The sequence below is a fragment of the Canis lupus genome, chromosome 6, assembly GCF_048164855.1.
Source record: "Canis lupus baileyi chromosome 6, mCanLup2.hap1, whole genome shotgun sequence".
In the NCBI taxonomy this organism is placed as follows: domain Eukaryota; kingdom Metazoa; phylum Chordata; class Mammalia; order Carnivora; family Canidae; genus Canis; species Canis lupus.
This window is the reverse complement of record NC_132843.1, coordinates 42,661,970-42,678,588: the sequence shown is the minus strand read 5'-3', so window position 1 is coordinate 42,678,588 and position 16,619 is coordinate 42,661,970. Positions and strand designations below refer to the sequence as shown.

The window sequence follows — 16,619 nt, the reverse complement described above, 5'->3', positions numbered from 1 at the left end:
AGGCTGCTCACAACTAGGGCCTTTGTCCCTAGGGCTGAAGGGACCTACCTCCTGGTTCCCTGATGGCCCATCAGAAAGACCACTGCGGCTGTTCTGAGGCCTCAGTGCCAATGTCACTTCTCAGAGTGGCACCCCACATCCTTGTCTCCTTGTCCCTACTGCCCATATGGTACTCTGTCGCATTTCCAGGTTTATTTCCTTCATGGCAACTCTTATAAGCTGGCATTTTGTTGATTTGTTTCCTGATTTGTGGTCCCCCCCACCCCCCACGACTAGACTGTAAACTTAATGAGAGCAAGGGCTTGGATGCTTTGTACACTGTTTTGTCTCTTATCAACTTGTACAGTACCTAGCCTAGGGCGGACACTTAATAAGTAGAGGAATATACAAAAAGTAACCATGTTTGAAGCACCTGGGTGGCTCAGTTCTTGAGTCTCTGCCTTTGGCTCAGGTCGTGATTCTGGGGTCTTGGGATCAAGTTCCACATCGGGCTCCTCTGGGGAATCTGCTTCTCCCTCTGCCTGTATCTCTGTTTCTTTCTGTGTCTCTTATGAACAAATAAATAAAATCTTAAAAAAAAAAGTAACTGTGTTTTACATTGTTACTAGAATCAATTGCAAGATGCCGCTTGGTTTGCAGAAGAGTCCCATCTGAGAAAATGCACCTCTCACAGTTAATGAGCTCTAACACATGTTGCCTTGTATTCTCATCAGTAAAAGGAAGATGACAAATATTTTCCTCATGGTGAAGTTTTAAGGATGAAACATGTCCATTTGACCAGGACCATCCCTCTTCATGTTTTATTAATTTTGAACGCTCACAAAATGATTAATGGCATCTACTCTTAGGATGCTCACCAGGTCATCTTGGGATCACACCTGGGCCCTCTGGGTAGATTGGTGATGTCTTTCTTGGAACGCAGGAGACCTTCATATTCCCTGTAAAGGAAGAAATCACTGGCCTGGTTCTAAATACATTTGGTGAACTGGTTAGTGTTGGTCTGCGGTGAGGGAGGAGTGCCAAGAAGTCAGAGTAGTTTCTGAGACTGGAGGCCCAGGGGCCACGCCTTGAACCACAGGGAAATGCCAGCCTGGGAAGCTTTTCAGACATGAGACTGTCTTTGAGACACTCCCCACCCGCTTCCTTGAAAGCCCAACATTCTGGTAGAATGATCTGGACACTTCTTTAGTATGAATAAACAGGTAAGAAAATGTTGTTTTTAAAAAAAAGCCCCCAAAGAAAAAGATTCTTTTTTTACAAGAATTCTCTCTGAACCAAGAACTGGATTAATTATCCAAGTTCAAGAAAAGCAAGGCTCAACCAGTACTGACTTCTCCTCTGGAAGGTGAGGAGGTGAGTCTCCTTTGGTAAACTAGGAATATGTACCATGCAGAGCTTCCTTTTGAAGATTTTATTTATTTATTCATGAGAGACACACAGAGAGAGGCAGAGACAAAGGCAGAGGCAGAAGCAGGCTCCCTGTGGTGAGCCTGATGCGGGACTCTATCCCAGGACCCCAGGATCATGATCTGAGCCAAAGGCAGATGCTCAACCACTGAGCCATTCAGGTGCCCCACAAGTTAATGTATCTTAATTATATTAAATAATTTCTTCTTTTAAATAGATTATACTTTTGTGATTATGTTAAGAATTTTAAAAATAGAGGTGTGCCTGGCTGGCTCAGTTGGAGGAGCATGCGACTCTTGATCTCAGGGTTGTGAGTTCAAGCCCCACATTAAATAAAACTTCAGAATTTTTTTTAAAGCCCTAACATGGGACTAGAACTCACGACTCTGAGATCAAGACCTGAGCTGAGACCAAGAGTCAAATGCTTAACCAACCGAGCCCCCTTCTGACTGTCTACAATTCATTCATTTTTTAAAAAGATCTTATTTATTCATGAGAGACACAGAGAGAGGTAGAGACATAGGCAGAGGGAGAGGCAGGCTCCCTGCAGGGAGCCTGATGTGGGACTCGATCCCAGGACTCGAGTATCACAACCTGAGTCAAAGGCAGATACTCAACCACTGAGCCACCCAGGTGTCTCTACAATTTATTCTAACATGCAAACTGTGACCTCTTTCAAGGCATGAAGATCCAGGTAACCTTTAGGGGCTTCTTATGCTTTATTCAGGCCCCTGCTAGTCGATCCCCCCCAGGGCAGAGTATGGGCCCAGTCCTTCTACATAAGGTTTACGTAAGAAGTTTGAGGAAGCAATAGCCGTGTTAGTAGAAGCCCCTATGTGTGCCTCAGTCTCTCAGGTAAGACGGTAAGTGCAAGATCAGGAGGGAGGAAGATCTTTCTGTTCTGGGTCTATACAAGTGTTAACATCTCACTGGGACAGAGATAGAGAGACATCCCACTGCTACTCAGGACCAACAGGAAAAGCCCCTTATTCCAGGAGAAGGCTCCCCCTGACTTTCTATAGGACTCAGTCATCCTGGGATAATCTCTTTGTATTCCCTCCAAGAGCGATCAGCTTTTCCTTGCTCTTTGAGGTTATCTTGGACACCAAAAGTAGCTTATTCATATCAACCTACCAGGAATCACTGCTGGGGGATCTCTTGTCTTGCAGAGGCAAGGTCCTTTCCTTGGACCCTTAAACTTAGCAGGAAACAAACTCCAACATTAAGACGTCACTAAAAGTCTTGGGGCACTGGGGGACTTAGTCAGTGAAGCATCTGCCTTTGGCTCAGGTCATGATCTCGGGGTCCTACACCAGGCTCCCTGCTCTGTGGAGACTCTGCTTCTCCCTCTACCTCTCCTACTCCTGCTATCTCTCTCAAGTAAATAAGTAAAATCTTAAAAAAAAAAAAGTCTATTTGCACTAATGGTCCCCACACGTTTTAATTTATGGGCACAGGACCCCTCTACTTCCTAATTAGCCCAGTGCTTGGAAAATTTAGAAGTTAATATATGTGCCAGCAAATGGGAAAAGAAAATTGAAAAACATTGATCCAAATAATTCTGGCTAAAAAATAGTAGGTATTTGGGGGCACCTGAGTGGCTCAGCAGTTGAGCGTTTGCCTTCGGCTCAGGGCGTGATCTGGGGGTCTTAGGATCGAGTCCCACATTGGCCTCCCAGCGGGGAATCTGCTTCTCCCTCTGCCTATGTCTCTGCCTCTCTCTCTGTGTCTCTCATAAATAAATAAAATCTTTTAAAAAATAGTAGATATTTGGACGGGTTAGATACTATTTTAATTTCCTTACCGTAAAGAAGGAAACAATGACAATAACTACTTTCTAACACATTGAGTTCACATTTTCAGATATTTTGACTTCTTTCCAGTTTATGATATTCCTCTGTCAACACGCATAAACATGATACTCATAGGCAAACTTTGCTTTTGGGGTTTTCTACAAAAAAATAGGAGTTTACATGACCCTCGAGGGTTGAGTGGTAACAGATCAGGTGAAGAAGAGGCAGAAGGCTGTTTGTTCCACGTAGAGGAAGGCAGGGAGGCCAGTATTTTCGTAAAAGCAGGAGATCTCAGGATTGGAGGCTGAGAGAAACCAGGGTTTGGTCCCAGACAGCCTTGTCCCGTCAGGCTGGCACGGGTCTAGGGAAGGGTAAGGAGGGAGGAGACCCCATCAGACTGGCTTGCAGGAGCCTCCCATTGGCAGCTGGGTGGGCTGTGGGTCTGAGAGACCTTGAGACAGAAGGCAAAGACTCCATGACATCGTGGATGCCCGTCAAGGACATTGCTTGAGGTGAACGAAGTCAGACAGAGGAAGACAGACACTGTATGATCTTGCTTCTAATGTGGAATCTGAAACAAAAACCAAAAACAGGGATCCCTGGGTGGCGCAGCGGTTTGGCGCCTGCCTTTGGCCCGGGGCGCGGTCCTGGAGACCCGGGATCGAATCCCACGTCGGGCTCCCGGTGCATGGAGCCTGCTTCTCCCTCTGCCTGTGTCTCTGCCTCTCTCTCTTACTGTGTGCCTATCATAAATTTAAAAAAAAAATTAAAAAAAAAAAACAAAAAAAACAAAAACCAAAAACAGCCCAAGCTCATAGATACAGAGAACAGGTCAGTGTTTGCCAGGGGTTGGGGTAGGGTGGGTAGAAGGGGTCAAGAGGGACAAACTTCCAGTTGTAAAACAAATAAATCAAGGAAACAACTGTAAAGCACAGCACAGTGATTACAGTTAATAATATGGCACCGTACATTCGAAAGTGGCCAAGAGAGTAAGTCTTAAAAGTTCTCATCACAGGGGCAGCCCGGTGGCTCAGCGGTTTAGTGCTGCCTTCAGCCCAGGGCCTGATCCTGGAGACCCGGGATGGAGTCCTGGGTAGAATTCCCAGCATGGGGACTGCTTCTTTCTTTGCCCCTGCCCCTGTGTCTATCATGAATAAATAAATACAATTTTTAAAAAGATTGTATTTATTTATTCATGAGAGACAGAGAGAGACAGAGAGAGACAGAGAGAGAGGCAGAGACACAGGCAGAGGGAGAAGCAGGCTCCATGCAGGGAGCCCGATGTGGGACTTGATCCCGGGTCTTCAGGATGCCCTGGGCCTAAGGCAGCGCTAAACCGCTGAGCCACTGGGGCTGCCCAATAAATAAAAATTTTTAAAAAGTTCTCATCACAAAAAAAAAAAAGAAAAAAAAAGTTCTCATCACAAAAGAAAAGTTTTATGACTTATGTGTGGTGTCAGATATTAAAGTAGACTCATTGTGGAGATCATTCTGTCTGATGTACTTGTACACCTGGAACCAATATAATGTTACCTATCGATTATGTCTCCAATAAATAAAAAAGAAAATATTTATTTTCATTCAGCAAGTATAATTGAGTATCTACTCAGTGCCAGATACTTCATAAAAAAACATGAAAAAATTAAGGCAAAGAGACTTGTGAAGAGACCTCAGAAACGTGTCTTTTTTACACTTAAAGACACAGTCAAGTTTTCCTCCTTAATTAATTCAAGAGGAATTTGGGTCTTCAGCAAATTGTTTAAGAGTTTGAGTATATTGTGGAGCCTGACTGGCTCAGTCAGTGGAGCATGTATGTGACTCTTGGTCTTAGGGTGTGGAGATTACTTAAAAGTAAAATCTTTTAAAAAAATATTTTATTTATTTATTTGAGAGAGAGAGAGACAGCATGAGTGGGGGGGAGGAGGGAGAAGCAGACTCCCCACTGAGCAGGAACCCCACCCCCCTCAACATGGGGCTGGATCCCAGGACCCTAGGATCATGACTCGAGTCAAAGGCAGATGCTTAATGGACTGAGCCACCCAGGCACCCCTTAAAAATAAAATCTTAAAAAAAAAGAATTGGTCAAATTTTCTAGGGCGTCATATAAATATACTAAGACTCTCACCGTAAGTTGCTAAATCCAGAAGGTAAGTTCTAATACTTCCTATTAAAAGCCACAGTAGGCAGCTGGGGTGACTCAGTGGTTTAGTGCCGCCTTCAGCCCAGGGCGTGATCCTGGGGACCTGGGATCGAGTCCCATTTTGGGCTCTCTGCATGGAGCCTGCTTCTCCCTCTGCCTGTGTCTCTGCCTCTCTCTCTCTCTCTGTGTCTCTCATGAATAAATAAATAAAATCTTAAAAAAAAAAAAGCCACAGTAATTCTCCAAGATTAGCATCTAAATGCAAGAATCTTCCAGTAAGGAGGGCATCAACAATTTGCCATGTGTCAGCAGTTAGCCTCTTCGTGGAACTCAGCAAACACCTAAGATTTTTCCTTCCTCGGGGTGTGGAGGAACTTCTCTTCCAGAGCCCGCAGAGGGGTGTAGCGGTGGGCTGAACCTGGGGAGCCCAAGCTGAGGAGCCCTGAGCTCTGTCACCCTGTGCTCCTGCAACCTGGTTTTTCGAGCTGCTAGGGGAGGCTGTCGGGCCAGCACTCTGGATTTGAGCTTATTAATGGACAAAACCCGTGTGAGGAACCTGGCTCTGCAGGTGCCCTGGGAGCAGTACTATCTCCTTCTCTTGGTCAACGAGCAGCTGACTGGGTTGTGTCTGGCCAGTGTTTATGGTCATATTAGAAAATGAGAGTCATCCCCATGAAATGCACCTATGTGCACAGTTGAGAAGACTAATACGGGCCAGAAGCGCTTTCCAAGGGATTCACGGAGAAAGCAGACCTTGCCTACAAGGCAGCGTGCCTGGAACTGTTTGGAGTTTGGCCTCAGACTCAAATCTGCCAAAAGCTTCTTCTGGAAAAGCTACCCTGGTCACGATGGCTGCATGCCCGCTCCTTTGCTGGCCGCCCTTTGTTTGCTAGCCGGCCTCAGATGCATCCCTGGGAGTTGTGGTTTGGGGCACTGTTCAAGTGCCTTTTTTTTTTCCTGCTTACCTGGCTTAAAAGACACCCCTAGTCAGTTTACTCTCTTCAGCACGTCATCTGTTTATTGTCCATTTTGTAGCTGTACTTCCCCTTCTGAAATGGGGTTCAGAGAAAGTGCCATGAGGATCCTCTTGGAACTTCATCTCCGCCTGTTGGTTTGTTGGTGCGGGACGGCGTGAAACAGACAGACACTGCAGACGTTGCCTCATGCTTGTTAGGACAACTCTTGGAAAGCACTTTGTGATACGCATCGACAGTCATAAGCATATTCATGCTCTGAGCTTATAAATCAGCTTATAGAACTAAAGACAAGTTTAAAGTATAGAAAATGTGTGTACAATGGTATTTATTGTGGATTAATACCAGTGAAAATTATAAACAAATAGAAATGTGATTAATATATTTTAAGTAAACTCTCAAAAGAAATATCATTCTTCCACTAAAATGCTTTCTTTGTTTTTTTTCTTTCTTTTTTTTATTAAAGATTTTATTTATTTATTCATGAGAGAGAGAGAGAGAGAGAGGCAGAGACACAGGCAGAGGGAGAAGTAGGCTCCATGCAGGGAGCCCGATGCAGGACTCGATCCAGGACTCCAGGATCACACCCTGGGCCAACGGCAGGCTCTAAACCGCTGAGCCACCCAGGGATCCCCTAAAATGCTTTCTTTGAAAATGTTTAGGGGCACCTGGGTGGCTCAGTCTGTTGAGCCTCTGACTCTTGATTATGGCTCAGGTCATGACCTCAGAATGGTAGGATTGAGCCCTGTACCGGGCTCAGTACTGGGCATGAAACCTGCTTAAGATTCTCTCTCTCCCTCCCTCTGCATTCCCACCTGGTGTGCTCTCTAAACAAACAAACAAACAAATAAATAAAATAAGTAATTTGGTTGGAGAAAGTAGGATATCAAATGGGGTACTTATTTTGGTAATGTGCTGGGAAAATTATACACTTGTATGTACCTATACTTGAGGATGGCAGTAGTATGGATGGGATGTTTTTCTTCCTAGTTTTGCAGACAGTTAACAATACATTTATATTATTTTCATAGTGAAAATATTATTTTATTTTTCTAAAGATTTTATTTATTTATTCATGAGAGACACAGAGAGGCAGAGACAAAGGCAGAGGGAGAAGCAGGCTTCCTGCAGGGAGCCTGATGTGAGACTCGATCCCAGGATCCCAGGATCATGACTTGAGCTGAAGGCAGATGCTCAACCACTGAACCACCCAGGTGCCCCCATAGTGGAAAGATTCTTAATTAAAAAAAAAATCTTGCAAGTACAATTAGAACCGTATGATATTGTGATGAGAATTTTCAGAACACACCAGGACATGTGGCCTGACTTACGGTTTGGCCATGGGACACAGGGTTTGAAGCTGGAATTACTTCCCCAGATGTGGGACACATACATACATGCACACTGGCCATGAGGGCCGCCAGCCAAGAGTGAATCTGGAGAATAGCTTTACTAGAGGGAAGTCCTCCAGATACTATATTGTCAGTGACTCTAGGCCACCCATGGTGCCACAGTCCCAGGGCAGTGCAAGCTGTCAGGGGACCAAATAAAATCGATGCCTGCCTGCGGCTAAAACAATGAGTCTTTTGAGCTATTGTCCCACCCAGGAAACTTCTCTGACGACAGTGTCGTCGTTCTATACAAAGGCAAGTCCACCGGTCCTGACTGACGTGGACACTGTCAAAAGCATTACAACCTCTTAGCCACAATTTGGAAGCTTTTGGGTGGAATTCAGATAACTGCGTTCTGTCCCTTTGCCTGTCTTGGGAGAAGAACCTTCCTCCTAGGCCTGGTATCTAGCAGCACGCTCCAGGATGGTGCCTGGAGAATAAACCAGATGCTCTTTCTCATTCTTGTGTTCTGGTTTGCATTACTCATCCCCGCCGACACCTTGCTATTACATAAACTCCAAATTAAGTTTTATTAAAAAGGTATTGTTGATGCCCTGAAGATTCACCCAGTCCTTCATTCATTTATTAAAGGATTAGTTAAAATCGGAGTAATTTATCGCATACTGAAATTAAAATTGCACAGAAAAACATCCATTTCCCTGTCCAACCCTCCAGCTTATAGGTTAAGCTGGAGTCACAGAAATTGCTGGGGAAGGGGAGTCTGTGTGTTGAGGACCTGGGGACCCTGTGAGATGAGCCACCTGTTCCTGGGGAGCAGGACTCAGATTGAAGGAAGGGAAGGGCCAACAGAAGGGCTCAGGGGTGTGCTCCAGGGAGGCCTTGGGAAGCCACCAGGTGTACTGCAAGATGGAAACTTGGAGGGACATGCAGAAAGGAGAGGGAGGACACATTGAGGATGAACGTCACCTACTAGACAATTTTGCGTTCAGTCCTCTTTGGGTGTTTCTGCCAATCCAGAGTTTTCACAGCTGCCTGCCTAGGAGGTTCCCTAGGAGTTTATTGAGCAAATTTCTATGATGCCTGAAATGTGATGCATAACAATAGTCAGCCTGAGCAAATCCCCAGGTGTCGGACCTGAAAGCAAAATTCTCAGGACTGGCCAGACACTGCTGACAGTTTCTTTCCATGCCAGAGACCTGTGATGGGGCAGGTCACTGCTTCGCCCACCAAGGGTGTGCCCAGCAGGCATGGGGGTGAGGTGAGGGTGGGGTCTAGCCTTTACGTTCTGTCTTTGCAAGGATTTCTGGAGAGTACAGAGCAAGAATTCTTGGCCTAGGAGGTGAGAAGGCTCCCAGGTTCTCCTCTGGGCAGTAATCCTGTTGCTCTCCTTCTAGGCTTTCCTTTTTCCCTTCATTTTCTTCCTTCCTTCCTTCCTTCCTTCCTTCCTTCCTTCCTTCCTTCCTTCCTTCCTTCCTCCCTCCCTCCCTCCCTCCCTCCCTCCCTCCCTTTCTTTCTTTCTTTCTTTCTTTCTTTCTTTCTTTCTTTCTTTCTTTCTTTCTTTCTTCTTTCTTTCTTTCTTTCTTCTTTCTTTCTTTCTTTCTTTCTTTCTTTCTTTCTTTCTTTCTTTCTTCTTTCTTTTTTTTTTTTTAAAGATTTTATTTATTTATTCATGAGAGACACAGAGAAAAGGGCAGAGACATAAGCAGAGGGAGAAGCAGGCTGCCTGAGGCCATTAGGGGCAAGGAAGCTCTTAGCCCTTCCAGAGGCCAATCTCCAGAACTCAGCCTTTCTAACTTACACCAAAGAAATTTAAAATGAGGGCAGCCCAGGTGACTCAGCGGTTTAGGGCTGCCTTCAGCCTAGGGCCTGATCCTGGAGACCAGGGATCGAGTCCCACATTGGACTCCCTGCATGGAGCCTGCTTCTCCCTCTCCCTCTGCCTGTTTCTCTGCTTCTCTCTCTCTCTCTCTGTGTGTGTCTCTCATGAATAAATAAATAAAATCCTTAAAAAAAAAGAAATTTAAAATGAAACTTTAGGGATCCCTGGGTGGCGCAGCGGTTTGGCGCCTGCCTTTGGCCCGGGGCACGATCCTGGAGACCCGGGATCGAATCCCGCATCGGGCTCCCGGTGCATGGAGCCTGCTTCTCTCTCTGCCTGTGTCTCTGCCTCTCCCTCTCTCTGTGACTATCATAAATAAAAAAAATAAAAAAAAAGAAACTTTAAATTGTAAAATATCCCCACATTTCAAAATATTTGGAAGACAGAGACCAGATGAAGACAAATCCACCCGTAACTCCATCACCCTATTCCAGTTCTCTGAGTATTGAAGTTTGAGTTATTAATACAGATTGGGGTTGTAGTTGGTACATGGGGCCACATGAAGGGACCCACAGAGTCTTAGTTAAAAAAAAAAAAAAGACTATCCTTTGAGAATGAAATTAGGAAAAATTGTGGAGATCAGCCCTCTGCAAAAACAGCCCAGTCTATGACATTGTGTGACATATGTTTGCTGAGACATTTCACCTTTCTTACTTGTAAAATGGCGACAGTGCTCGAATTCCTTTCCTTTCAGAGTCATTGTGGGAGAAAGTGAAATAATTTCCTGAGTGTCTCCCTTCCTGCACACACTCAGGTTTCTCTGATCAGAGACCAGAGTCAAATCCTTCGTAACTCCTGTGTTGAAATCCTAACCCCCGCTGCGCTCCTGGAAAACGGGGTCACTGCAGATGTCATTAGTTAAGAGGAGGTTGTACTGGAGTAGGGGGACCCCTAAACCCGTAGGACTGGGTTTCATCACAGGGAGCCTTTTGGAGACAGACATGCATGTAGGGAGCTTGACCGGAGGAGGCATAGGGAGAAAACCACTGTCTAGGAGCCTGGGAGTGACACCTGCCATAGATGCTCCCCTTCCAGCCCTCAGAAGGAACCAAACTGCCTACACCTCAGTTTCAGACTTTTGGCTCCCAGAGCTGTGAGACCATACATGTCTATGGTTTAAGCCAGCCAGGTCGTGGTACTTGGGTTATGGCAGCAAATTAATACACCCATCATGTAGGAGATACTTTCTCTTATCTGCAGTTAGTTCCTGGAGAAGGTGGACAGATTAGTGAGAAGTCAGTCTCTTGGCTTCCAGGCCGCCAAGGCCCATCCAACACCCGCCTGAGGCCTGGGACTGAGGCACCATCATTGTCCTCCATCTCTGGCCCAGACTGATCCTGCCCTAGAATAACCCACGTTGACCTAGACCCAACTGCCATTCCTGAGCCAGCGAAGATGGGCACAGTAAGTCCTTGAGACTTGGCTTCACGGAAACTTCCTCTGGCCAGAGTCAAGTCATTTGGGAACCTTTGATGATGCAAGCTTGCAAACCAGAGAGTCTGCAGAGCCAGCAAAGGGTGCTGAATGCAGACTGACTCCCTTTCCCAGGGCACAACGTTGGAAAATATAGATAGGGCATCTTAAAAATATTTATCTATTTATTTATTTTAGAGGAGGAAAGGGAGAGACAGAGAGAGAGAATGAGTAGGAGGGGCAGAGGAAGAGAGAGTCTTTAAGTAGACTCCGTGCTGAGTGCAGAGCCCCATGCAGGGCTCGATCTTACGACCCTGAGATCATGACCTGAGCCAAAACCAAGAGTCAGACCTTAACTGACTGAGCCACCCAGGTGCCTCTTTTATTATTATTATTTTTAAATATTTATTTATTTTCTAGGAAGAGACAGAGAGAGAGAATGGATAGGGCATCTCGTCCCAGAGTCCTTTGGTCTTTCCCTGGGGTTCATTTAATGTTTCTTGGTTTCTTTTTTTTAATTTTTAATTTTTAATTTTTTTTGTTTCTTGGTTTCTGCCAAGAGAATTATCACTGGGAAGAAGAGGGCAGTTGGGCTGAGCATCAGAGCATAGCTTGAAAGTGGGAATATCTAGGAACAGAAGGTTGAAGAGCTAGGGCAGACGATCAGGAAAACAATGCAGACGAGGTGGTAGATGATACGGAATTACTGCTGACTTCACCATGTGCAATAAAACTGTTGGAAGATTATTCTTATCCCTGTGTCGGGGGAGGGGGAGGGGAGGAGGGATGAATGCAGATATAGCAAACATGCATTATTTTTTTTAAGATCTTATTTATTCTTTTTTTTTTTTTTTAGATTTTATTTATTTATTCATGAGAGACACACAGAGAGGCAGAGACATAGGCAGAAGGAGAAGCAGGCTCCCTGTAAGAAGCTCGATAGAGGACTCGATCCCAGGACCCTGGGATCACGCCCTGAGCTGAAGGTAGACGCTCAAAGGCTGAGCCACCCAGGTGTTCCTATTTATTCATTTTTGAGAGAGAGCACAAGCAGGGTGAGCAGCAGAGGGAGAGGGAGAAGCAGACTCCCCATGGAGCAGGGAGCCCCATCTGGGGCTCGATCCCAGGATCCTGAGATCATGACCTGAGCCGAAGGCTGATGCTCAGCTAACTGAGCCCCTAGGTGCCAGGAAAGGTGCATTATTAATCTGGGTGTAATGTATAGAACTGTTGTTATCCTGTTCTTACAACTTTTCTGTATGGTTAACTTTTTCATTAAAATGTTAGGGGAGGGGCAGCCCGGGTAGCTCAGTGGTTTAGTGCCGCCTTCAGCCCAGGGCCTGATCCTGGAGACCTGGAATAGAGTCCCACGTTGTGGTCCCTGAATGGAGCCTGCATCTCCCTCTGCCTGTGTCTCTGCCTCTCTCTCTCTCTCTCTCTCTCTCTCTCTCATGGATAAATAAATAAAATCTTAAAAAAATAAAATAAAATGTTAGGGGAGGAGGGGTGCCTGTGTAGCTCAGTGGTTGAGCATTTGCCTTTGGCTCAGGTCGTGATTCTGGGGTCCTGGGATCGAGTCCTGCATCGGGATCCCCTCAGGGAGCCTGCTTCTCTCTGCCTGTGTCTCTGCCTCTCTCTGTGTGTCTCTCATGAATAAATAAATAAAATCTTTAAAAAAATAAAAATTAAAAATAAATAAAATTTTAGCGGAGGAGGAGACCCAGGAGTGCCTGGGTGGCAAGTTGGTTCAGCATCTGACTTTTGGTTTTGGCTCAGGTTGTGATCTTCAGGTCATGAGATGGAGCCCTGAGTGGGGCTCTGCCCTTAGTGTGGAGTCTGCTTGAGATTCTCTCTCTCTCTCTCTCTCTTTCTCTCTCTCTTTGTCTCTCTCTCCCTCCAGGACATGAGAGGAACCAGGTGAGGATTCAGAAGAATGAAATAATCTTGAGGGATGCCTGGGTGGCTCAGCGGTTGAGCGTCTGCCTTCGGCTCAGGGAGTGATCCTGGGATCCAGGATCAAGTCCCACATCGGGCTGCCCACAGGGAGCCTGCTTCTCCCTCTGCTCGTGTCTCTGCCTCTCTCTTTCTGTGTCTCTCATAAATAAATAAATAAATAAATAAATAAATAAATAAATAAATCAAATCTTAAAAAAAAAAAAAAGAAATAATCTTGAGACAGAGATGGGAAGAAAGGGGGAAAACTTGGGAAAAGCCTGCAGTAGGGTTGAGGACCAGACAGAAAGGGGAAGCTCGGGCCATCGTCTTTATCCTTTGTTCAGTTCCTCCATGGCCAGAGGAAGTTCTGATTGAGCACGAAAAGCCTCAACAAAAATCACTCCAAATTTCCATTTTTAGGTTGACAGGGCAACACAAGAAGGAAAATGCGAAGTGATTTTTCAGGCAATCTAACAGTATAATGAGCTTGCATAGGTGGAAGGGTACCTTGTCCACCGCTGAGGGGCTGGAGCTGGGAGCCTGGGCAGCCCAAATCGAAGAGCCAGAGCGAGGGCTTTATTCCTCAGAAGAGGACAATATAGGGCAGCTCTGGTGGCTCAGCGGTTCAGCGCTGCCTTCAGCCCAGGGGTGATCCTGGAGACCCAGGATCGAGGCTCGTGTCAGGCTCCCTGTGTGGAGCCTGCTTCTCCCTCTGCCTGTGTCTCTCCCTCTCTCTCATGAATAAATAAATAAAATCTTTTTTTTTTTCTTAAGAAGAGGACAAGATGATGCCCTCAGGAAGCTCAGTCTTGTCCTCTGCCTCCTAGTTCACCAAGACCAGCCAGGCAACTGGAGGCACGAACTCCTCCTCCCCACAGACATCTCCACTGGATCATCACCCTCCCTGGCTTTCCTGGGGTTCAGAGAACTGGGCGTCCCCCCGCCCTTTCTTGCTCTGGGTCCCTGCTGCTGCTTTGGGGACTTGTCCCCTTGATGGACCAGCCAGGGTCCTGGCAGAGGGGAGGGGTGTGCTCAAAACCGGCTTGTTGAGCACTGCTAGGGCTTAACCAGGGAGCTGTGATGGAAAGGCCATGGCAGGGGTGCGGGCACCTGGGCATCAGGGGGCAGGGGAGGACACTGTGGTCTCAGGGCACTGTGAGGGGCGCCTGAGAGATCCTTGCCTCTCTCTCCTCCTGCCTCTTAGCTGTGCAGAGAATTCTGGAAACCGGAGGGCGTGGAGTCTCCCAGGACACGGAGTAGGGCAGAGGAGGAGGGGTCTTGGCTTCACAGAGACATTCCCTCTCTCCCCAGTTATCAGCTTCTCCCTCTAACTTGGTTTCTTTTCTCAGCTCCATCACAGAGAACGTTCCCTCCACGCTAATTTCCCCACTCCTGCCCACACCTCCCCTCCTCTCACGGGCAAACGTTTCCACAGACTGGTTTATAATACTTGTCTTCACTTCCTCACTGTCTGTTAACTCTTTAAAAAATCCTTGTTGACTTTTAGATTCCAAACACGCATTGAGTAATGCAAAATTTGAACACTACAAAAATACATAACATAGAAAGTAAAAGCTCTCCATAATGTTAGTCACTTTCCACACACGCACTCACACCAGAAATAACCACTGCCAAAAGTTTGGTGCATGTTTGTCTAACTTTAAAAATATATGTGTATAATGAGAATGGCTAAAATAAACACTTGTGACAACAGTACGTGCCAGAGAGGATACAGAGGAGCTGGACTACTGGGGTGTTGCTGGCGAGTTGGGGAGCACTCCTATGCAATGGGACGGCCCCTATAGGAAAGATGATGGCTGGGTCTCTCACTAATGACATAGGGGCTCACCATGGGACCCCATAGTCAACTCCTGGGCATCCATCCCAGAGAAATGAAAACTTACACCCACAGCAAAACCTGTACATGAATGCTCATAACGGCTTTATTCGTGGTTGTCCCAAACTGGATACAACCCCAATGTCCACACAGCTGACAGGTTAAATAAACTGTGGTCCATCCATGCCACGGGATACTGCTCAGCATTAAGACAGAAGGAACTGCTGATAAACACGGCCACCTGGGTGGCTCGCCGAAGAATTCTGCTGAGTGCAGAAAGTCAGTCTCAAAGGTTACACAGTGTGTAACTCCATTTATACAGCATTCTTGAAGTGACAAAATTATAGAGATGGAAAACAGATTAGAGGTTGCCAGGGATCAAGTGGAGGGGAGGAGGGGGTAACTGGCCATAAAGGTGGAGCACAAGCCAGGTGTGAGATGAAAGTATTTTCCACTGTGGTGGTCACACCTGTGATGTGTGATACAACCACAAAGAACTAAACATACACACACACACACACGTGAGTGTAAAACTGGTGAAATATGGGCGCCTGGGTGGCTCAGAGGTTGAGCATCTGCCTTTGGCTCAGGTCGTGATCCCAGGGACCAGGGATGGAGTCCTGCATTGGGTTCCCCACAGGGAGCCTGCTTCTCAACCTCTACCTATGTCTCCACCTCTCTCTTTCTGTCTTTCATGAATAAATAAATAAAATCTTAAAAAAAAAACCTGGTAAAATCTGGTCACCAAGGAGGCTGCAGTCAAGGGGTCCAGGGGCTGCAGTTTGGTGGACCTGACCTGCTAGAGGGGCTGGCTGGAGATTCGTGGCAATATCATCACCAGCTTCCCAGTTGTCACCAACCAAGCTGTCCTGCAGACAGGTCTCTCTTTTTTTTTTTTTAATTTTTATTTATTCAGGAGAGAGAGAGAGAGACAGAGACAGGGACACAGGCAGAGGGAGAAGCAGGCCCCACGCAGGGAATTCAACCCGGGACTCGATCCCAGGTCTTTAGGATCAGGCCCTGGGCTGAAGGCGGCGCTAACTGCTGAGCCAACCGGGCTGCCCCAGATGGGTCTCTCTGATGAAGAAAACAGGCAGTCATCATTGACTCCCTTAAGTTAGAAGGCTGAATGCAAACACGTGGGGGAAAACTGACGCTGGTATTATCCACGTGATGAATGAACACCTTTCAGCTCCTGACAGTGTGCCACAAATTTAAGTGAGTGACTCTATAGGAAGCCCATCCCGATGGGCTCTTCTGGACGTATAAGGCCTTGATGGAGTCTTGTGAGATGAAATTGCTCACTTTCAGAGATCAAGACCTAGGAGAAGTGACTGCAGCCTATGGGCACTCTCTGGTGGAGAACAGGCTGTGTGGCCATAGAGGCGTTCGAGGGTGAGTGCATGGCCAGTCTGGTTAGAGCTCCAGAAGTTCCCGCCCTCCCTGGAGCCTTTGCTATGATGTAGTTTTGGATAAGAGACCAACAAAAGAGAACGTACACTCCTTCACAAAAGATGCTTGTGCATTAACTCATAAAGATCTTCCATTTGAAAGCTGCCTTTTGCTTCTGGAAGTAGATGCAAAAGGAGCCTTATAGAGATAGCAGATTTCACAGAAGCAAAGCACCTCAGAACACCGAGAGGAGAATCGGCCTGCGAGACCTGGTGACCTCATGGTGTGAGGAGGGCCCCCTTCTTCCAACAGCAGGTATGGTCCTGGTTTGAAAGGTCAGAGTTTGAGATCTTCCAGCTACCGGCTGAGTGCTGTAGAGACCCCAGGGTGTCTCTCTTTCCCTGTTCAGGTGAGTGTACATTTTGCTATGGGGGATAAGTTATTGGGAAGATCTCTGAAGATGGTATTTGGAGTTCACACTTCAGAGGAAAGTTCAT

At 46.4% G+C, this 16,619-nt stretch overlaps 1 pseudogene; it reads left to right on the top strand.

The window, feature by feature from the left end:
- The first annotated feature begins 8,913 nt into the window (after positions 1-8,913).
- On the top strand, positions 8,914-16,327 carry LOC140636053 (large ribosomal subunit protein mL39 pseudogene; annotated as a pseudogene).
- The last annotated feature ends 292 nt before the right edge of the window (positions 16,328-16,619 follow it).